General features: G+C 46.6%; 1 protein-coding gene across 4 annotated transcripts in view; it reads left to right on the forward strand.

Annotated features, from left to right (window-relative positions):
- Positions 1-470: 470 nt before the first annotated feature.
- The window catches only part of LOC132871165 (butyrophilin subfamily 1 member A1-like), a 165,955-nt gene continuing 141,793 nt past the window's right edge, over positions 471-24,632 (forward strand). For 3 of the 4 annotated variants that reach the window (XM_060905304.1, XM_060905488.1, XM_060905424.1), the window contains exons 1-3: positions 471-557; positions 3,793-3,870; positions 6,292-6,345. The gene's annotated coding sequence lies outside the window, so the exon portion shown is untranslated. The remainder of the gene's footprint in view (positions 558-3,792; positions 3,871-6,291; positions 6,346-24,632) is intronic. The other variant, XM_060905374.1, reaches the window with a different exon arrangement.

Here is a 24,632-nt window from a genome sequence, read left to right on the forward strand (position 1 = left end):
TTGTTTTGTGATAAATTAAAGGCTGTGGTTGACTGACGACTTCAGCTTTTGACTTCACCAACGCGCTGTTTTAAGCTGCACTTTAAATCATTCATCATGGACGTGCACGTGGTGTCGGGGTGGATGAAAGGTGGACCAACTGGGTGGTCCTTGAGTTTCAACACATTTTTCCTTTCTGTACAAACTGAGATGGGGTCGAAGTGAATGGGTTTTGGGAAGCATCGATAAAATGACTAACATGAGACACATGTAAGCAACCACTCCGGACAGTAACACAGCTTTTTCAACAGGTTTTCTCAGCCACAGTAAAACCTTGTTTGACATTTTTTGTACTTATTTGTACAAGTAAGAAATGAAAAATATTTAAATTTGGACCATTACAATTTTCAACAAAGTTAGTGACCTCAGAGATACAACCTGAATTCTTAGCGTGCTTCTGTAGAAAAAGGGTGTGTTTAATAAAACAGGTTACAGAAATGAAAGCACACCAAACTGAAGTGTGCACAGAGACAAAGAGGCTTTATCTTTTAGCGTCTTCTTATAAACCTTAAAAATGAGTGAGTATTTTGAGTTTTTGACAGAACTAATGTGTAAAATTGTTCACTGAGTGAAAGTTGTTCCTTGTAAATGTAAATGTTATTGATGGCTTGTGAAACAGACTGAAGTAATAATGATAAACTGTCTTTCATTCTGTTTTTGTGTGACTCTCCTGATTCTCTACAGCTTTATGGAATCTCAATCAGATATCTGTGTGTGTGTGTGTGTGTGTGTGTGTGTGTGTGTTAGCTATATACAGTGAATTCTAAGCTCATTTTACTACTTCAGGGTTAATTTCCCTCAGAGTTGTGTACATTTGAGTTATAAAAGCTGTTTTTGAGAAAACTGGTTTCTGGAATTGTAAAGGGCATATAAACTTATGAAAACTCGTAACTGTTTTTATGTAAATGTGAGCAACCTCAAATCAATGGCTTCACTTAACCTTCTTCTTCTTCTTTTGGCTGCTCCCGATTAGGGATCGCCACAGCAGATCTTTCGTCTCCATTGCTCCCTGTCTTCCACATCCTTCTCTACCACACCTGCCACTTCCATGTCCTCTCTCACCACATCCATGTATCTCCTCTTTGGCCTTCCTCATTTTTGTTTGCCTGGCAGCTCCATCCTCAACATTCTCCTTCCCACATGCTCTGCATCTCTTCTCAGGATGTGCCCATACCATCTCAGTCTCATCTCTCTTAGCTTAAATCCCAAGCTCTCCACATGTGCTGTCCCTCTGATATGCTCGTTCCTTATCCTGTCCAACCTTGTCACTCCCATCGCAAACCTTAACATCCTCAACTCCGCCACCTCCAACTTTGCCTCCTGTCTTTTCCTTAAGGGTACAGTCTCCAATCCATACATCACAGCTGGTCTCACTACTGTCTTATACATCTTACCTTTCACTTTTGCTGGGACTTTCCTATCACAAATGACTCCCGAAATCCTTCTCCAACTGCTCCACCCTGCCTGCACTCTCTTTCTCACCTCACTATCGCAGCCCCCATTTTCCTGCACAGTTGACCCCAGGTACTTGAATTCACCAACTTTCTTTACATCTACTCCTTGCATCTTCACTACACTCTCATCCCCATTCTCATTGATGCACATGTATTCTGTTTTGCTACTGCTCACCTTCATTCCTCTTCGTTCCAATGCATACCTCCATCTCTCCAAACCCAACTCAACCTCCTTTCTACTTTCACCACATATCACAATATCATCCGCAAACATCACGTTCCATGGTGACTCTTGCCTCACTTCGTCCGTCAAGCTATCCATCACTATGTCAAACAAAAAAGGACTCAAAGCAGATCCTTGATGGAGTCCCACCTTCACCTTGAACCATTCAGTTGTTCCAACTGCACACCTCACTGCTGTTTCACTGTTCTCATACATGTCTTGTACCACTCTAATATACTTCTCATTCACTCCACTCTTTCTCATACAATACCATAACTCATCTCTCGGCACTCTATCATATGCCTTCTCCAGGTCTACAAACACACAATGTAGCTTTCTATGGCCTTCTCTGTACTTCTCCATTAACATTCTTAAAGCAAAAATTGCATCCGACATGCTCTTCCTTGGCATAAACCCGTACTGCTGTTCACAGATTGCTACCTCTCTTCTCAATCTCGCCTCCAATACCTTTTCCCATAGCGTCATGGTGTGGCTCATCAATTTTATTCCTCTGTAATTACTGCAGCTCTGTACATCTCCCTTATTCTTGTATATTGGGACTAGCACACTCTTTCTCCATTCATTTGGCATTTTCTCATTCTTGAAGATCTTATTGAACAATCTTGTTCAGAACTCCACAGCCATCTCACCCAAACATCTCCAAGCCTCAATCGGGAGACCATCTGGTCCGACTGCTTTCCCAGTCTTCATTCTTTTCATGGCTGCCCTCGCCTCATCCTTACTAACCAACTCTGCTTCCTGATTTGCTGTCTCCAACAAATCTGACCTTTTCTCTCTTGGATTCTCCTCATTTCATAAATCCTCAAAGTACTCTTTCCACCTTCTTAATACACACTGTCAGCACAGTTCCATTTACATCTTTCATCACTCTTACCCACTGTACATCCCTCGCTTCCCTGTTTCTCTGCCTAGCTAGTCTGTACAGGTCTTTTTCTCCTTCTTTGGTCTCCAGTCTTTCGTACAACTCCTGGTATGCATCTGCTTTTGCCTTCGCTACTGCTCTTTTTGCCTTCTGTCTCATCTCTCTGCCTGCTTTCCTCATCTCTCTGATCATCCCAATTCTTCTTTGCTAGCCTCTTCTCTTTTATAATTTCCTGCACTTCTTTGTTCCACCACCATGTCTCCTTGTCTTCCTTCCTCCTTCCCGATTTCCACCCTAGCACCTTCCTTTCTGCCTCTCTTACTAGTACAGGAGTAGTATTCCAATCTTCTGGCAGATTCCATGACCACTCAATGCTTGTCTCGTTTCTTCCCTAAACTCCTTCTGATGTTCAACCTCTTTTAGTTTCCACCACTTAATCTTCGGCTCCACTATTTTACGCTTCCTCTTTTTCACTTTCAAGCTCATCCTGCACACAACCACTTGATGTTGTCTAGCTACACTCTCCCCTGCCATCACTTTACAGTCTCTAATCTCCTTCAGGTTACCCCTTCTGCAGAGTATGTAGTCCACCTGTGTAGATCTTCCTCCACTCTTAAACGTCACCCTGTGCTGCTCTTTCTTCTCGAAGTATGTATTGACTATTGCCAAATTCACCCTCTTTGAAAAATCAACCACCATTTGCCCTTCCACATTTCTCTCTCTTACACTATATCTGCCCATCACATCCTCATCTCCTCGGTTTCCCTTGCCAACATGTCCATTGAAATCTGCTCCTATCAGCACGCGCTCCGCCCTTGGTATACTTTCTACAACCTCATCCATCTTTTCCCAGAAAGACTCTTTCTCTTCATTCTCACATCCAACCTGTGGGGCGTACGTACACACAACATTGACTAACACTTCTTGAATCTTCAACTTCATGCATATCACTCTGACACCCTCTTCACATCAATCACACTGTTGACCAACTCTCCCCTCAAAACAATACCAACACCATTTCTCTTTCCATCGACTCCATAGTAAAACAACTTGCATCCATCTCCAATGTTCTTGGCCTTGCTTCCTTTCCACCTCATCTCCTGCACACACAAAATGTCCAACTTCCTTCTTTCCAACATACCTACTAACACACCTCCCCCCTCTCTTTCTCTTTCTCCGTTTTGGTGCAACAGTAGCATACTTTCCACTGGTACCCTGTTGACCAACAATACCGGAGGCCGTCGTTGTTAACCCGGGCTCTGACCGATCCGGTATGGCATTTCTCTTTTCATTCCGCATGTTAGATTTGGCACAGTTTTACGCCGGATGCCCTTCCTGATGCAACCCTCTCCAATTTATCCGGGTTTGGGACCGGCACCAAGAGTACGCTTATGCACCCCCAGTGGCTGGATTAATGGCTTCACTTAACTCGATTTAAAACTTAACTCTCAGTGGAGTCTCTCACACCACAAATGTGAAATAATTAATCACATATAATTATTTTAAATCAGGTTAATGGCTTCATTTAAAATATAAAATTATATGTGATTAATTATTTCAGCTTTGTGGTGTGAGAGACTCCACTGAGATCAGCACAAAAAAAGTCATGTCTCATGCCGACCTGCATGGCTCAAAATCTCCTACTGGAACTGCAGGATTTCCTGCACTGTGTTAAAACAAAGCATCAATTCCTGTGGTTTTTTTATGCAGTGGATGAGAAAACATAATCTGTAAATATCTTTAAATATTATAAACATGCATTACCCCACTGTATATGATTAGCTGACATAAAGTGTGTTAATGCGTGAGATTTTCAGTTCTTTGCTCTGTGGCAGTTTAAAAGTTTTCCCTGATACCAGAACACTCGCTGTTACAGTCGTCTACAGACTGAAATATTGCCCTTGTGCTGTTTAGATTATCAGCATAAACATTTTAATTTGTAGTGTTTCAAGATATCGTAATTCCTAATAAATGTCCTAATTTAATTTTAAATCGCTGCTCTGTACTCTGTCAGTGTTTGGGGTAAAGTGCACTTGGTGAACATGTGAGTGTGTTGAATGTGGTGTTACAGCAGTCTGGTGTAAAATGGGATTATGAGGAGCTCAGTTTGAGCTTCATGAACACAGGAGGAGGTGAGAGAGCTGGACAGACTAAAGGACTAAAGCTCTGCTGCATCAGTATTTACACAGAGATTAAGTGAGAGTTACAGTCTTTCTGACATCACTTAACCAGGCAGTTGAATGGCATTGTGGGTAATGCAGGATTCGATTAATAAAATTTCAAATCACCAACATGTACACTCACTGGCCACTTTAATAGGAACTTGTTCTTGATTCTAAGATTCCTGTTCTTGGCTGCAGGACTGGAAACCAGTGTGGTCTTCTGCTGTTGCATGCTGAGATGCTTTTCTGCTCACCATGATTGTAAAGAGTTGCTATGAGTTACTATATTCTTTCTGGCAGCTCGCACCAATCTGTCCATTTTCCTCTGACCTCTCTTATCAACAAGACATTTCCACCCACAGAACTGTCACTTACTTAAAGGTTTTTTTTCACACCATTCTGTGTAAACTCCAGAGACTGTTGTGTGTGAAAACCCCAGGAGATCAGCAGTTTCTTAAACACTCAAACCAGTCCATCTGGCATCAACACCCATGTCACAGTGAAAGTCACAGAGATCACAATTTTTCCCATTCTGATGTTTGAAGTGAACATTAACTGAAGCTCTTGATTTGTATCTGCATGATTTTATGCATTGTACTGCTGTCGAGGGATTGGCTGATTCGAGAAGTGTGCAAAACAGTATGGGTGTTCCTAATAAAGTGGCTGGGGAGTGCAGATGAAAAGATCAACTTTGCATTTCATTCCAAAATAAATCTTGAACTCCACTGAAGCTCAGCTGATAATTATAAAGATTAACATGCAAATCATTTAGGGTGGATTTTTCCTTTAAAAACCGAGTGAGTATTTTAGTATGAATACATTAATAGAGAGATTTGTGCTTGTAGCTTGTTTTGGTGAGTTTCAGTTCAATCCTTGAAACTTATCTTTGCTCGCACATCTGCTCTCTGTTTGTCATAAAGCGATCCTGCTCAGTAATTTTCCATCACCCACTGAAGCTCCCCATCACACTCAGACAACTCTGCTTCCTGAGGTTACATTTTCCAATCATATCACTCCACCACACTCCTGAATGTGGATATATCCTCATGGTTATCCTTCAATAAACTGAGAAACATCTCTGAACAGCTGAGTCTGTGTCAGTGACTTGCTCCCGGATATCCGTGAGACAGAATCTCCTCGGCGGCAGAGGACTTATATTTCTAGATCACTCACACTTTATCATACATACAGCCTCATACTATAATTTTATATCACACAACTTCAGCCTGGTGCAAGTTGAACCTAAACTAGTTGCTTCAAAGACACCACCTGACCTCTTCTCATGTTTCTTTAGAAAAAAAGATGTCTCTCAAAAGAACAAAAACAAAAGTACACCAACTGAAAGCATGAACTTTGGAACAAAGCGCGTTTACTTTTAGTGTCTTGTGAAAATATTCATCTTCAAATGAGTATTTTGGAGTATTTAGATTTTTTTGAGAGAAGTGATGTGTTAAATTGCACAAAAACAAGTGTAAAGTTTTATTTATCTTGTGAAACAGACTGAAGCAATAATGAGAACCTTTCTTTCAGGGGTTATTTGTGTGACTCTCCTGATTCTCTCCAGCTTTGTGGAATCTCAGTAAGGTATGGAAAAACTCTCTCTCTCTCTCTCTGTGCATTAGTAAACTCTAAACTTGTGGAATTCAGTAAGTTTAGTGGAGTTTATTGGCGTATAAATGTTGTTTGAGAGAACTGATTTCAGCTCCTCTTGGTGTGTGACTCTCTTTAACTGAACCCTGGGCTGCATCCCAATACTCTGTCCTCTGTCCTTTCCTCATCGCTTTTCGTTAACCTTGATGGAAAACATCATGAGCTGAAGGAAAGATGTGAAGGATGGAGGAAAAGACACCCGTTATGTTGGTGTATTAACTGAAGAGACTGACAGTTTTAATGAAGAACTTTTACTGAGCACACGAGAATTGCATCAGGTGTTTTCGAAAAAAGGGGACAATGCTGTCTCAGGAGGATGTTTAACAAGACAGCGAGGCATCAAGGATCATTAGACACTGATCGAACTTTCTTTTCCTGTCAACCATCATCTGCGTTCGAAACAGAAGGTTGCTGCCTTGTTGCCTCATGGTCGTAATAGACAGGTGTCTCATAAGGCAGGACTTTCAACTAAAGGCATCTCAGGACTTTTGTTTGGAACGACATTTTAGGACAGAATTTACGGTAACGTGTGACATCAGAACGGCATGTAACTAAACCAAATTAGTTAGTTGGCTAACAGATGCCTCACAAATCATATTAAACTCATTTACTTTTCAAAAATCTAAGTAAAAAAAGCCCCAAAACTTTTGTATACAAAATCACTTTTCTGTTAAGTTTGGTCTGCCATCTTTTTAATTTTTTCCACTCCTTGAGAGAGCTGCTGCACAGATTTATAGGTGATGGGGAGCATTGATACATCAGTGGAACTATGTATGTAAATATTTTTCCCCAGATAAATTCCGTAGCCTCCCTGTTTTCAAATCATCCCTGTTAGAGCTGTACTTTGAATTACTGACCTCCACCTATAATACGGACTTTTCATGTACTTGGTCTGTGTACCGTGACTGTGGTTGCCACAGATCAATTTAGTCTAATTTTAATTGTATGATTTTTCTCTTTTATACCTTCGGGGAAACGCCTTGCATGGGTCGCCCGTTCGCGTTCTCCCCTTTGGGCTGACTTACTTTATTATGTTTATTTTTATGTTTATTTCTTTTTTTTATGTTTATTTTGTAACAGTCCAATAAAGTTGGTAAAATAAAATTAAATTAAACGTTGCCTTCAACCAGGAGCAGTTTGAGGGCATCTTAGAAGACCGAAAACGAGAGTTCTCGAGATCAGTGTTGAACGATCCTTGATGCCTCGCTGTCTGAGGAGGGTCTGGCTGCAGACTGGAGCTCCACTCTAGACAGGAAGCACATGACCTTCACGTGACCGCCTCACCTTAACCCTAAGTCACATGTCTCATGTCAACAGAACTCCAGCCTGCAGTCAGTGTCTCTTGTTGTTGTCATGTTCGACATCCCTCTGATTGGCTAACAGAACCTGTGTGTGGATGACAATTAAAAGATGTTAGCCAATCAGATAAAAGCTATTTACATATTTAAATCTAAAGGCACAGCCGCAAAATCAGCCCGTTATCATGATTGGGGTTTCATACCATGCTAAAACAGCATGAGAAAAGATCAAAGGCATTTTTTCCCAATAAAAACAACTCACAAATTTTACAAAAGAATTTCAGGGAATAATATAAAATAATTGAAAGGTGTATGCATGTCCCTTTTAAGATAATTTTATAATTCCAGCTACTTTACTGAAAGTTTAGTGCATATGCATCACAAAAGAAAAAAGTCTTTAATCTGGGAGTCTCCTCTCAACGTTCACCAAAAAGATCACACTCGATCACACTGATACAGAATTGTTTTGCTCCGGTCTTCATGTTGCTGTTTTCATGATGACATTCAGATGCTTGTGTACATCTGAAACAAATATCCCCAAACTATATACATGTAGTATTTATTTAGCTTGTGTGCCCGATCACATCCATAAAGTTGGGTAAGATACCTGACCAAACTAACTGACCTAACAACAGCTAACTGCCTGAAGCGAGGGAGTTTATTATTTCCCCAATATTATGGTTAATTCAGATAATGTAGCCGAGAAAATTATGATTGTCAAACAATGTGTTTTATCTAAATTTAGCATCATTTTCATTCCAAAAGGAGAAATCTATGACAATATCTAATACTGAATTTAACATTTTATTTAATTTTTTTATTTTGAATGGTTTATTTACTGTTTGCGGACTCGCGGTCAACTCCAACAGCTCTGTCTTTCAATATAAGCTGTGTAACAAAGCCCATCTGATCCGACCCCAAGTTGCTAAAATTGTCTTCAGTGAAATGCACTGAGCACAACACGAATATGTGGCTGAAATTTTCAGGTACTAACCCCAAAAATAAAATGCATCCACATTTTTTGTATATTAAATTCCTTTGGAAAGCTATTGAGACTCCAGTTTTATTTTGTGCATCCTGGAATGGTACTTGCACTTTCTTCCCACATCTCATCTTCTTTCCAGTGAACCATTCAGTGAAGAACTAGACGGCTCCTCCCCATCTTCTTGGTTCATATATAGTGCAAAGTTTTTAAAATTAAAAATTTTAAATTAATTCAGACAGTTTTATTCTTACTGTCTTGACGCTGTATCTATTGCATCTATTCATTAAAACCCCATTATGCTCTTGGGCGCCCCCTACAGTTCCATGGTGTAATTCACTTTTATGCCCCTGATGTTTTGAGCTGGGCAGCACGGTGGTGTAGTGGTTAGCGCTGTCGCCTCACAGCAAGAAGGTCTTGGGTTTGAGCCCCATGGCCGGCGAGGGCCTTTCTGTGCGGAGTTTGCATGTTCTCCCCGTGTCTGCATGGGTTTCCTCTGGGTGCTCCGGTTTCCCCCACAGTCCAAAGACATGCAGGTTAGGTTAACTGGTGACTCTAAATTGACTGTAGGTGTGAATGTGAGTGTGAATGGTTGTCTGTGTCTATGTGTCAGCCCTGTGATGACCTGGCGACTTGTCCAGGGTGTACCCTGCCTTTCACCCGTAGTCAGCTGGGATAGGCTCCAGCTTGCCTGCGACCCTGTAGAACAGGATAAAGCGGCTAGAGATAATGAGATGAGATGTTTTGAGCTCCCCTCATGGACAGCTGTGCTCATGCATCTGTTTACAAACTAAAGGATATGAAAACAGCAGAAGCCAAAGAAACACATCGACTGACAAGATGGAGAAACATTACAGAATTTTACACAAATATTACTGCATAGTTTTATTTATTGTGACATCAGATATGAATAATAATGTAACAAAAAGAATAACAAAGTTCTAGTTTTGCTGAAATACTCTGTATTTTCAGGCCATATACATTGTTTGCTAACCAGGTGAATGTGGAGTTTGTGTGTAATCGACATGACATAGACACATATTGTACATAATCTACGCTGGGCACTGTAATTTATTACAAGCTGAGACAGGCTTTCAAAGTTGCAAACACTCAAGGCGTGAGATTGACAAAGACTGACCCAATGTTCTGGAGTGAGATGGATTTATTTATTTCTATACTGGCCTGAGACAGGACTGAGGTTAGATGACTTTTGTCATTGAAAAACTACAAATCAGAGTGAGACGGGGTAACACTGATAAGGTTACAGCCTACATCACCATCTTTCATAAATATTATTAACAGGGATGGAGACTCTGCTGTTGATTGTCAGTATTTTCCCCGTTAGCCGTGAGACATCATTACTTATGTCTTGAAGTAAACATACATGATCAGACCTTTTTTTTTTTTGCTGAAATACATGTATTGCACACAACTCAGAACAGCAGCATGCTAAGCTATCATAACCAGAATTAGTGAAGACCAAATGAGGCTTGATGAAGCAAAGAGACTTTCCAGCCCACTGATTCACCAAAAGATTCATAACTCAAAAGACTTCATTCAACCCAGTGCTCATTGGTGACACCTACTGCTAAACTTTATGAATAGCAGCCAAATCAAGTGACGGCCATGAGCCCTTGGTTAGAAGAAGAACAACTTTATTCATCACATGCTTGTGAAATTCCTCTCCACATTTAACCCATCTGAAGCAGTGAACACACACATATACTCAGAGCAGTGGGCAGCCATGCTAATAGTGCCCACGGAGCAGTTGGGAGTTAGGTACCTCACCCCAAGGCCGTCCCATATGTCTTTGAGGGAAACTGGAGCACCTGGAGGAAACCCACACAGACACAGGGAAAACATGCAAACTCCACACAGAAAGGCCCCCGCCGGCCACTGGGCTTGAACCCAGAAGCTTCTTGCTGTGAGGTGACTGTGCTAACCACTACACCACCGTGCCACCCATATACTCTGGTGCAAAAATTAATGACCAGAGCTGTTCCTTGACTGTTTACATCTGGTTACATTGTTTGCACTTTCACACATTACTGCCCTTCTGCTGCTATGTCTGATGATTGCCTTATTTTTGTATTACACTACCTATTTTGCACTATGGCGGCACGGTGGTGTCGTGGTTAGAGCTGTCGCCTCACAGCAAGAAGGTCCAGGTTCGAGCCCTGTGGCTGGCGAGGGCCTTTCTGTGCGGAGTTTGCATGTTCTCCCCGTGTCCACGTGGGTTTCCTCCGGGTGCTCCGGTTTCCCCCACAGTCCAAAGACATGCAGGTTAGGTTAACTGGCGACTCTAAATTGACCGTAGGTGTGAATGTGAGTGTGAATGGTTGTCTGTGTCTATGTGTCAGCCCTGTGATGACCTGGCGACTTGTCCAGGATGTACCCCGCCTTTCGCCCGTAGTCAGCTGGGATAGGCTCCAGCTCGCCTGTGACCCTGTAGAACAGGATAAAGCGGCTAGAGATAATGAGATGAGATGAGATTTTGCACTACACTTACCTTTATTTTGTACTATACTGTGTGTTTTTTTGTTGTTGTTGCTTTTGCTTTCTTTGCTTTTATTTTTGCACTATATTGCCTTTACTTTGTATTACTTCTTTTGCCTATTTATTTATTTGTAATTGGCATTCATGGTGGACAGCAAACTAAGAATTTCATTGTGCAAGAGGACGTCCTTACTGTGCAGATGACAATAAACACTTTGAACTTGAACACACACACACACACACAAAGAGGAAGGAGGGAAATTTTTATTGACTTTTTTTGAAGAACATAATTTTGATAATATTACAGTATTACTAGTTTATTACGGTGGCTTGTGTCTTGACTTCTGGAAAGCCTTGCCTTCTCATGAACAGCTCAGTGATGCTGAAGCATTGATGAAGTATTATTGCTGTACACAAGCTCTTTCTGGAACAGCAAACACTTCACCTGAACGACATGAAAAGTCCATAAAAGTGCATGATGTGTTATGATGATTATTTTAAACAGACAAAATGACAAACATAAAATACCACTGAACACATTACAAACCTGACTGGTTATAACAATTTGAAAATATTCCCATATCAGGCAAGATTTCCTGTTCCTTTCAGACTCAATTTCAGAAAGAAATTGAAGAAGAAGAAGAAGAAGAAGAAGAAGAAGAAAGGAAAATAAAAGGATAAAAGAAAAGAAAGGATACATTAGAGATAAATAATAAATCTACTACTAGAATAACTACCACTACTAACTATTATTTTATGCTTCTACTATATTATCTTACCATCAAATATATAGTTTTATTTAAAAGTTTCACAACCACAAGGCATCAATACTCCGCTCTGCTACACTGACTTCATCACAAACTAAACCACCATCTAACAAACCACAAAGTACCAGCTGTTTCAAGCGCTGTTATCCCAGAACCAACACTCAAAGTGACACGCTGACGTGTACCACACAAACCGAGGCCTCATTTGTCATCGGTCACATGGTTTTCTGTAAAACAATACAAGCCTTGAAACGAGGTTTCATGTGACACGCCCCTTCCTGCTCAACACATGCCATGAAAGCTTGGTGTGAAATTTCCCGACACTAACCAGAACCATGCTAACACACACACACACACACACACACACACACACACACACACACACACACAGATATATCTAATGCTGTAGGATGCTCCCAGACAAAGAACAGTTAGTCAACTAAATTAACCTGATAAATCTTGGATGCCCTGACACAAAATAATGCAAACTTGGGTCACCAACAAAGCTAGACCGCAACCAACACAAGAGCACTTATTAACTGTACCGATGGCTGAGTGCTATCTCACAAGTTTGCTCACATCACCTCAAGATGTAGCTAGCTGCGAAACCTCTGTGGAAAGGGACTGACTTGGCTCATGATCAAAAGCTAGTGAGTCGACAACTTTGACTTGACAACAGAAAGAAACCCAGCTTGGTGTCTGTCTTGAAGCCTTTTATCTCTCTTTGTTCTCAGCAACGAGGAAACTCCATTCAAAGATTTACTCCTGTCTGGCTCGGTCACTCTCTCTTTTTCTGGTTTCCTCCAACAGCATCATCTTTGGTCTTTTCACCTCGACTGCCATGATGTCTGTACTGAGAATATTGTTAAAGCTTATTCTTACAAGAATCTGTTCAGCCATTTTATTTTGAGTTACATAGCGCTATAATAGGCGAACCAGGCATGGACTCAGAATGGAAGAGAAGCCATTCTCCATATTACATGTCAATGTTCCATCAAAAATGATTTTGAAAGATATTTTGAGTAAGGGTCGACCGATACGGGTTTTTTAATGGCCGATGCCGATACCGATTTTTTCCCATCACCATTGGCCGATGGCCGATATGGACTGCCGATTTTCTTAAGCCGATATTTTGGACCAATATGGGTAAAAAAATGTTTTAAAAAATGACAAATATTCCAGGTCTCAAGTTACAAATGAACATTTATTTAACAGCAACAAATAAAATAAAAACCAAGTTCAGGTAGAACTTGTAACATTTAAACAACCTGTACAACATATTTCAAACAATTGCAAACAAATGTAAAAATAAATAAAGAATTGTGCATGATATGCATGAAAGACTGTTAGCCTTTAGTTACCCCACACATCCCTCACTGTAAATTCTCAATAATCCCAGTTTAGGAGCTGTAGGCCCCGGTCACACCGCCCGAACTTTGCTGAAGCGTTCCTGGAGCGGTGAAAAAAATTCATCACCGCTCGTAACCGTTCACCACCGTTTAACAAAAGTTGGCCCCCGTTAAAGCAACGCCGTATACGCTCGGCCACCGCTGATGTTTCTCGAGGGGCCCTCCTACCGCTCTGAAAGTTTTGAGCTGCACAAAATATTGCGAGCGGTGAGGAGGGGGCAATTTTCCGCCCCGGCAAAGTTCACCCCCGCTCCACCAACGCCCAGTCAAAGTTTGGCACCGCTAGACGCAAGTTCGTTGATGCTTGGGTCCGCTAGGCCAACGCAGAAATCTTGAACGCTGGACCACCGCTGCTTCGCCAGCGTTGCCCGGGCGGCGATTAAACGTTGCACAAACTTCGGTGGAGCGGTTGTAAGCGTTTTACGAGCGGACACGGGGTTGCTGGAACGGTGTCGGGCATTGAAGCAGCTATCCATGGCGGCGATGAACTTTGGTTTGGCGTTGGTATAGAGGTGTCGGAGCGGGACCAGAATTTGGCTATAAATACGGGGAGAAATGGACCAGGAGCTCATTTGGAATCGAGCTGCCGTTGAGTTCAGAGACCTCATCTATATCGAATTTGCTCAAAGTTACAGTAAAACTGTATCACCATGGATCCTGAGAGACTTGCTATGATTGGTGCTAAACCAAATTTATACCCCCGCTGAGCCAAAGCCCGCATGCGCAGAACGCCGCTATACCAACGCTCGCGTCACCGCTAAACCAACGCCGGCTTCAGCGGTGCACCGCTAAGCCAACGCCCGTGTTTTCGATTTTTTCCCATTTTGTGCGCGGTGACGAGCGTTGTCGAAATTCGGCCCCCCCTCCCTACCGTTCAAGGAACGCTCCAGCAAAGTTCGGGTGGTGTGACCGGGGCTGTAGATTATAATGGAGGAAGCAGAGGCGTTCAGCATGTTCCCCTGTCAGTCTGGACCTATTCTTCTTTCACTCTAAAATTTATTCTAGAGCGCTCTAGTATAAAGACATCTGGTTACCATGGCTCCGCCCCCACTCTGATCTCTCTTTCTTGTTCTATTTTCATCTCTCTCTCTCACACACACACACACACACACACACACACACACACACACACACACACACACAAACGTGTCCGCTGAGCTGCTTTACCGGTGTTCGCAGAGTTAAACTCCTTCAAACGCCGAATTGACAGTGACTGAAGTACGCTGACTTCACTTAAACTGCGGTTGATAACAGCATACTCTAACGTTTCAGGTTATGCGTCTTCACTTTGCCATAACTGGCGACGGCGAAAAAGGATGCCTACATTTTCCCAAGGCCAATATCAATGTTCAGAATTGCGGTGCCAGGTCTTAATTATTTTGACCTTTAAAAGTAGTAAACAGGCACCCTTGTCAGACATAGTGGCTCCCAACTCGTTAGTTGTCAGGGCATGTTACAACATGCCAACTTCAGACACCCTGGCGCCACTGTCCATCACACGCCAACTTCAGACACCCTGGTGCCACTGTCCATCACACTGTGCTGCGTGGACTATATAAGATGCGCACAAACATCAAAGAAAACACAGCACACATCAGACGGGGACTCCATGCAACACCTGCTTCTCATCAGTGAATATTTGGATCCGTTTCTCTCTTTCTCTCACGGTTTACACTGTTGCTCATGAGTGGACATCCATTAATTCCTGTTCTAACCGGACAGCCTGTGTAGCTTGCTGTATACCTGATCCAGTGTCCCTCTTATACAGTCCTTTACCCTGTCCATCACCGGACACCCATTTTTATATGGTCCTTCGAGCCGGATACAGCATTCTACACAGTCAGGATGTCCACTCATGATGGCAGTGCCCGTCCTCGCCGTGAGCACCACCACCCCAGGCACCTGGATGACTACGTGGTGACCCAGGCTCAGCGACGGCTGCCACAGGACGGCGCACACACCCAGGATGATTCTTCCCACGTGGGAGACAGCAGGCCCCGGGAGCCATCACACACTCCCCCTGCTGGGCAGACTCCCCTGGACACGTCAGCAGCTATCCTCCTCGCCCTTCAGCAGATACGGGAGGACAATCGGCAGCTGCAGCGGGACGTGCAGTACCTGTTGCAACAGCACTATGCATCACCTCCACGCACTCCAGCGAGGGACATCCAGGTTCCAGCCGTCACGCCTGGAACCCACCCAGCAGTCCTATCATCACCACTGCAGCATGACAGAACATACAGCCCTGCTGACTCAACCAGTGGACATCGCCGCGCCCCGGTGGCAGAGCAGTCGTCACCTCTACCTCGGCCACACATCGCAGGAGCTGAGGCAGCGACGTCCACACCGCCACACGGAGGAGCTCCCCATCTGCCAACACCACTGACGGCAGAGCTGACAGAGCACCTGAGGAGCATGAATCTGCCACGGGGTCACTCATTCACGTCATCCTCACCCTCTCCTGCCACCCCACAGTACTCAGCGCCATTCAGCCCACGGCGCCCTTCGTCTGCTCAGAGACAGCGGACGTCATCACCGGTGTCGGCCGGTCAGAGGGCAGTGGCACCAGATCATCACAGGCTGTCACCTGTCCCACAGCGACTGACATCTCTTCCCCCTCAGGAGCTGACCTACCGCGGGCCCAAGATGAGAATCCCAGCGTTCACCGAGGACAACCCACGGCAGTTCAACAGGATGCAGCTGGCGCTCGACAACGTCCTACCACCCGACGCGACAGAGCGCTTCAAATATCAGATCCTGTTGGACCACCTGAAGCTAGAGGATGCTGTCCTGGTAGCGGATGCTTACTGCCACAGCAGCTATCCCTACAGTGATACGATGGCAGCCCTCACGAAGCTCTTTGGGCAGCCCCGCAAACTGGCACTCAGGCAGATCAACCAGGTCCTGGCTGAGCCCCCTGTCAGGAGCGGTGACCAGAGAGGCTTCAGGAACTTCGCCCTGAAGGTGCAGTCCTTGGTGGGGATGCTGGATAAGATGGGGACCCAGGAACAGCTTGAGCTACGGTGTGGTTCGCATGTGTCTCGGTTGCTGCCCAAGCTGCCTCACGAGCTGCGTACTGCCTTCAGGCGGTACATCGACCCAGACCGTGTGCCTGTCCCCACACTCCTGGACTTCGCCGCATGGTTACAGCACGAGGTTGGTGTGCAGCTGGACGAGACCAACGACCCGCCAAAGGCAACAGTGAACCAGGCAGAGTGGCAGCGGAGCACCAGAGGCAAGCAGCCGGCAGCCACACGCTCCACCACGGTCCTGCTGGTAGACCCCCCAGCCAAGTCAGCTCAGCAGCCATCAAAGTCAGCTCCACGCACACCCGCCAAGGTGGAGCCTCCAAAGAAGTACTGCCCCTTCTGCAACAGCATGGAGCACTACTTCAACCAGTGCACTGCGTTCAAGAGTATGTCACTGGAACCGAGGCTCCAGTGGATCAAGACCGGGAAGAAGTGCTGGAGGTGTGGACGCGACCATCAAGCAGCTCAGTGCTACCTCAAGGCACGGTGCCCGAAGTGCAATCGCCTGCACCTCGAGGTACTGCATGAGGTGAATGCACAAAGCAGGTCGGAGACTGTGACACTGTCTTCACCCAGCCAGCCATCCACCTACTACCTCGACCCAGCACGCAGAGGTAGTTGTGTGCTGCTGAAGATGGTGAAGGTGCTCCTTCATCACGGGGGCAAGAAGATGGAGACCTACGCCATCCTCGATGACGGGTCAGAGCGCACCATGCTCCTCCCCCAAGCAGCGCAGCAGCTTGGCCTCAAAGGACAGAGTGAGAACCTGGCCCTCCGCACCATCCGTCATGACATCAGAACGGTGCTGGGGAGGTCAGTGTCCTTCTCTGTGTCATCCCTCAGTCAACCGCAGCAGCGGTACAAGATACAGCGGGCTTTCACATCACCCGAACTGGGACTGTCCCCTCATTCACACCCAGTCGAGACTCTCTAAAGGACCTACCGCCACCTCAGAGGGCTGCCTCTTCACTCCTTTACTCAGGCCCGTCCGCTGCTCCTCATTGGGTCTGACTACCCAGACCTCCTCATCCCCATCGAGCCTGTGCACATGGGCCCACCAGGTGGACCCATTGCCCTGAAGACACGCCTTCGGTGGACACTTCAAGGCCCCGCCAAGGCTGTCAAGCGTCGGTCTTCCACCCCAGCGTGCCTGTTCATCAGTGCACCGTCACCATCAGTGGAGCTGCTGCAGAACGTCACCAGGCTGTGGCAGATGGATGTGGTGCCGTACCGAAACGAGAAGATCATCACCCGGTCCAAGCAGGATGCTGCAGCTGTCAAGTTGCTGGAGGAGAAGACCGTCAGAGTGACAGTCGACGGCGTTCAGCGATACGTCCACTCATCAGACAACCCAGCTGATGATATCGCCAGGGGGCTGACTCTGTCACAGCTCGTCCAGGAGCATCGCTGGAGTCGCGGACCTCCCTTCCTGTGGCAGGACGAGACAGCATGGCCGACTGGTCCAGGCCCCTCACCCACTATCGCTGCTGACGCCACCGAGCTGCGGAAGTCCCAGTTCTGTGGCCACATCACCGTGACCTCTGACCCTGCGTTGCCTGATGCAGGGACCTTCAGTCAATATCCAGAGCTGCTGGAGGCCACAGTCAGAGCGCGTCACGGGGCGGCCACATCCGCCATCACAGCTGAGGACTACAGGCAAGCGGAACTGGCACTCCTCAGGAAGGCACCGAGTGACTCCTTCCCCGAAGACCTCACCCTGCTCTCAGCGGGGAAGCCAGTCTCCACTGACAGCAGGATCCTCACATTGTCCCCGGAGTACGACGCTGAGACACAGCTGATCCGGGTCGGAGGTCGTCTGCGCAGGTGTGACACAGTTGAGGAGGAGACTCTGCACCCCATCCTGCTTGACCCTCAGCACCCCATCACACAGCTCATCATCCGAGACTTCGACAGCCACCTGGCGCACCCAGGACCAGAGCGAGTGTTTGCTGAGCTGCACCGGCGGTACTGGATCGTGCGTGGGAGAGCGGCTGTCAAGAAACATCAGCACAGCTGTCCAGAGTGTCAGAAGTGGCGAGGCGCACCAGTGATCCCCAGAATGGCTGACTTGCCACCATCAAGTTTGCGCTTGCACAAGCCAGCCTTCTATTCCACTGGAATGGATTGTTTCGGGCCGTACCTCATCAAGATCGGCCGACGCACTGAGAAACGGTGGGGCATCGTTTTCAAGTGCCTGACAATCCATGCAGTGCATCTAGACCTCCTCACCAGCATGGACACTGATGCTTTCTTGATGGCCCTGCGGCGCTTCATCGCACGCCGAGGGAAGCCACATGAGCTGCTCTCCGACCAAGGCACCAATTTCAGAGGGGGTCAGTCTGAACTGCAGGAGACGTTCAAAGCCCTCAGCCCAGAGCTACAGTCCCACTTAGCCAGTCAACAGATTGACTTCAAGTTCAATCCTCCACATGCTCCGCACTTCGGTGGTTCCTGGGAATGGGAGATCCGTTCCATCAAAGCTGCCCTACACACTACACTCGATGCACAGACAGTCACTGAGGAGGTGTTGAGGACAGTGCTGATCGAGGTGGAAGGCATCATCAACTCCAAGCCCTTGGGTTACACCTCGTCAGACATCGCAGATCCAGATCCCATCACTCCAAACATGCTGCTGATGGGGCGGCACGACCCCTCCATACCACAAGTGGTCTACACCGACTCCGACATCCTGAGCAGGCGCAGGTGGAGACAGTGCCAGGCCCTTGCGGACCAATTCTGGGCTAAGTTCATCAGGAACTACCTGCCCTCTCTTCAAACCCGCTCCAAGTGGCAACGAGACCGGGAGGACCTCATCGTTGACAGCATCGTGATGATTGTCGACCCTCAACTCCCACGTGCCCTGTGGCCTGTGGGCAAGGTCACTGCTGTCACCCCTGGAGCAGATGGCAGGGTACGTACTGCACAGGTGCAGGTCAAGGACCGGACCTACACACGCCCAGTCTCACGCCTGGTGAGACTCCCTTCACTCCATCAGGGCACCTCTGCCTGACATCATGGACACAACTTTGTTCCACAAAGTTGGGGGCGGCTGTTCAGAATTGCGGTGCCAGGTCTTAATTATTTTGACCTTTAAAAGTAGTAAACAGGCACCCTTGTCAGACATAGTGGCTCCCAACTCGTTAGTTGTCAGGGCATGTTACAACATGCCAACTTCAGACACCCTGGCGCCACTGTCCATCACACGCCAACTTCAGACACCCTGGTGCCACTGTCCATCACACTGTGCTGCGTGGACTATATAAGATGCGCACAAACATCGAAGAAAACACAGCACACATCAGACGGGGACTCCATGCAACACCTGCTTCTCATCAGTGAATATTTGGATCCGTTTCTCTCTTTCTCTCACGGTTTACACTGTTGCTCATGAGTGGACATCCATTAATTCCTGTTCTAACCGGACAGCCTGTGTAGCTTGCTGTATACCTGATCCAGTGTCCCTCTTATACAGTCCTTTACCCTGTCCATCACCGGACACCCATTTTTATAATCAAACTTCTATGAGTTGTAGGCTACAATGTTCCAACATGATGACAGTCTTCCATTATTTTTTTCTCGCAAGGCTTGGATGCCGGTCTGTAAATGATGCACGCGGGGGGGGGCACACGCGGATCGGCCAAACCACATGCGAATCGGCCGATGCCGATACACTTAAAAAACGCAAATATCGGCCCGATACATCGGCCGGCCGATGTATCGGTCGACCCTCAATTTTGAGGTATTATTCCTACCTAATGTTGGATTAAGACAAGAAACAAAAAATGACCTTGCTTCCACAAAGTACAATTAAAGAAGCTCTTGTTACACACAGAACAATATACACTAGTGCATCTCAAAACATTTGAATCTTGTGAAAAAGTTTTTTTTTGTAATTTAATACAAAAAGGTAAACTTTCATATCTTCTATATTTATTACATGTAAACTGAACTATTTCAAGCCTATTTTTTGTTTTAATTTTGATGATTATGGCTTATAGCTCATGAAAATTAGAAATCCAGTATCTCAAATTATTAGAATATTTCCTAAGATCAATCAAAAAAGGATTTATAATACAGAAATGTCCAACTTCTGAAAAGTTTGATCATTTATTCACTCAATACTTGGTTGTGGCTCCTTTACCACAAATTACTGCATCAGTGTGGCATGGCATGGAGGTGATCTGTTAGGACTTAGACTGTTTTGGCCTCTAGAGGCCGCTGTTATTTCCTTTTCGTGTCTTGTTTATTTTGGCCTCTAGAGGCCGCCACTGTTCCTGTGTTTTGTGTTTTTGTTAATTGCCTGTTAGTCCTAATTATCTTCACCTGTGTCCTTAATTAGTTTGTGTATTTATACCCCTGAGTTCAGTCCTCTTGTCACGGAGTCTTTGTGCTGTTATGTTTATCTCCAGTTTCCTTTGTACTGTGTTTTGTGGATCTTCTGAGCTTTTGCATTTTTGCCTTTTTCTTTTTGAATTATACTCTGTTTTTGTTTTTTTTTTGTTTTGCCCTGGATTGTATATAGTGTACATAGTATAAATAAACCTTTTGTTACTTTTTCTACTTCCGCCTCACGCCTCTGCATTTGAGTCATTCCCCTGGTGGCCTAGTGGGGGTTTGCTGGATCATCACACCAACGAACCAGGTTCGAATCCCAGCAAAACCCTAACAGAAAGACTCCGTCATGACCGACTCAGCAGAGGCTGCTTCAACTGTCTACCCGGCCAACCTTCAGGGAATTATGGCAGCTTTGACACGCTTCGGAGCGACCATGGACGCTCATGGACGTACGCTCACCAGCCAACGTGAGGCCCTTGCTCGCCACGAGGAACTGCTTCAGCAAATTGGGAAAACCCTGGCACAGCTGACATCTCTGCCTGCATCTCCTGCTCCTGATCCAGTTCCTGCTCCTGATCCAGCTCCCACTCCTGCTCCAGTGCCTCCTGCCATGCTGCCTTCTTCACCTCGCGAACCCAGCCTTCCTGCACCACAGAGGTATGACGGCAAGCACAGTGAGTGCCGAGAGTTCCTTACCCAGTGTCAACTCGCCTTTGAGCTTCAGCCTACCACCTACACTACGGATCGCCGCAAGATTGCCTTTGTGATCACCTTATTAGCTGGTAAGGCACGAGCCTGGGCTACTGCTATCTGGCAAAGACAGGGACCTGAGTGCTTTGATTTCCAGCTGTTTTCTGAAGAGATGCTTCGGGTCTTCGATCAGGCAGACATCAGTACCGACGCAGCCCGAAAGCTCATGTCCATCCGGCAAGGAGGAAGCGTCGCAGATTACGCCATCTCGTTCCGAACACTCGCAGCAGTAAGTGGATGGAACGAGACTGCCCTGGTGTCAGCCTTCCACCATGGTCTGTCTGACCCCATCAAGGACGGTCTGGCCTCTATTGGATGCCCAAGTGACCTCGAAACCCTCATCTCACATGCTATTCGTCTGGACAACAGGATGAGAGAACACCAAACCTGACGCACTGTCCAGGCTGTTCTCTGCCACTAACAGGGAGAATGAAGTCGGGCCTATTATCCCGGTGTCCCGGATTGTGGCCCCTGTCCGCTGGGGTATTGAGGAGGCTGTTCGACGAGCCCAACGCCAGGACCCCGGTCCTGGGACGGGGCCACCGGGCCTCTTGTACGTCCCACATCAAGCCCGGGCCAAGGTTCTCCAGTGGGGTCACTCTTCCCCTCTCACCGCCCACCCGGGAGCTCGGAGGACCCTGGACTTCCTGAAAAGACGCTTCTGGTGGCCTAACATGGAGCAGGAAGTAAGGTCATTTGTCCTGTCCTGTGAGGTTTGCACCAGAACCAAGAACCCACGACAGCGTCCCCAGGGTCTCCTGCATCCTCTGACCATTCCCCGGCGTCCCTGGTCCCACGTGGCAGTCGACTTCATCACGGGTCTCCCTGAGTCACAAGGTAACATGGTCATTTTGGTCATTGTTGACAGATTCTCCAAGGCCTGCCGCTTCATACCTCTGTGCAAACTCCCCTCTGCTCTTGAAACAGCGAAACTTATATTTAATCATGTCTTCCGAGTCTTTGGTCTTCCACAGGACATCGTCTCAGACCGAGGGCCCCAGTTCTCCTCCCGAGTGTGGCACGGGTTCTGCAAGGTCATCGGAGCCACTGCCAGCCTCTCCTCTGGGTTTCACCCACAGTCCAATGGTCAGACGGAGAGGCTCAACCAGGACCTGGAAACCACCCTGCGAGGCCTGGCTATGGATAACCCGACATCATGGAGCACCTGGCTGCCATGGGCAGAGTACGCCCACAACACCCTGCAGTCATCGGCCACCAAGCTGTCGCCATTCCAGTGCCAATTCGGGTTCCAGCCACCTCTGTTCCCGGACCAGGAGGAGGACGCAGGGGTGCCCTCGGTCAACCAATATGTGAGACGGTGTCGCAAGACCTGGAGCAAGGTCAGGAAGACCCTCATACAGATCTCCAGAACCAACCAGACTCAGGCCAACCGCCACAGAAGACCTGCACACACTTTCCGCCCTGGGCAGCGGGTTTGGCTGTCCACTAAGGACCTTCCGCTGCGGGTGGAGAACCGCAAGCTTGCTCCTCGCTACATTGGCCCCTTCAAGGTGGTGCGCAGGGTGAACCCTGTCTCCTACCGGCTCCAGTTGCCCCGGACTCTGAGGATCAACCCCACTTTCCATGTTTCCCTGTTGCGGCCTGTACTGACGTCTACGTATGCCCCTGCCCCTAGGAACCCCCCCGCATCTTCCAGGGGCAGACTGTGTTCACTGTGCATCGCCTGCTTGACTCCCGCCGGGTCCGCGGCGGGTTGCAATATCTGGTGGACTGGGAGGGCTATGGTCCTGAGGAGCGCTGCTGGGTTCCTGCTCGGGATGTCCTAGATAAAGAACTGTGTCGGGACTTCCATTCGGCCCATCCGGATCGCCCTGGGAACGTCAGGAGACGCTCCTAGAGGGGGGGGTCCTGTTAGGACTTGGACTGTTTTGGCCTCTAGAGGCCGCTGTTATTTCCTTTTCGTGTCTTGTTTATTTTGGCCTCTAGAGGCCGCCACTGTTCCTGTGTTTTGTGTTTTTGTTAATTGCCTGTTAGTCCTAATTATCTTCACCTGTGTCCTTAATTAGTGTATTTATACCCCTGAGTTCAGTCCTCTTGTCACGGAGTCTTTGTGCTGTTATGTTTATCTCCAGTTTCCTTTGTACTGTGTTTTGTGGATCTTCTGAGCTTTTGCATTTTTGCCTTTTTCTTTTTGAATTATACTCTTTTGTTTTTTTTTGTTTTGCCCTGGATTGTATATAGTGTACATAGTATAAATAAACCTTTTGTTACTTTTTCTACTTCCGCCTCACGCCTCTGCATTTGAGTCATTCCCCTGGTGGCCTAGTGGGGGTTTGCTGGATCATCACACCAATGAACCAGGTTCGAATCCCAGCAAAACCCTAACATGATCAGTCTATGGCACTGCTGAGGTGTTACTGAAGCCCAGGTTGCTTTGATAGCAGCCTTCAGCTCATCTGTATTTTTGGGTCGGGTGTTTCTCATCTTCCTCTTGACAATACCCCATAGATTCTCTATCAGGTTCAGGTCAGGCAAGTTGGCTGGCCAATCAAGCACAGTAATGTCATGGTCAGCAAACCACTGGGTAGTAGTTTTGGCACTGTGGGCAGGTGCTAAGTCCTGCTGGAAAAGGAAACCTGCATCTCCATAAAGCTTGTCAGCAGATGGAAGCATGAAGTGCTCTAAAATCTCCTGGTAGATGGCTGTGTTGATTTTGGACTTGATAAAACACAGTGGACCAACACTAGCAGATGGCATGGCACCCCAAATCATCACAGACTGTGGACACTTCACACTGGACTTCAAACACCTTGGATTCTGTGCCTCTCCACTCTTCCTCCAGACTCTAGGACCTTGATTTCCAAATGAAATGCAAAATTTACCTTCATCTGAAAAGTGGACTTTGGACCACTGAGCAACAGTCCAGTTCTTTCTCTCATTAGCCCAGGTAAGACGCTTCTGACATCGTCTCTGGCTCAGGAGTGGCTCGATATCAGGAATGTTACAGTTGTAGCCCCTTTCTTGAAGACATCTATGTGTGGTGACTCTTGATGCACTGACACCAGTCTCAGTCCACGCCTTGTGAAGCTCTCCCAAGTTCCTGAATCGACTTTTCTTGACAATCCTCTCAAGGCTGCGGTCATCCCTGTTGCTTGTGCACCTTTTCCAGCCAGCCTTTTCAGCAATGACCTTCT

Source organism: Neoarius graeffei, chromosome 1, assembly GCF_027579695.1.
Source record: "Neoarius graeffei isolate fNeoGra1 chromosome 1, fNeoGra1.pri, whole genome shotgun sequence".
Classification (NCBI taxonomy): domain Eukaryota; kingdom Metazoa; phylum Chordata; class Actinopteri; order Siluriformes; family Ariidae; genus Neoarius; species Neoarius graeffei.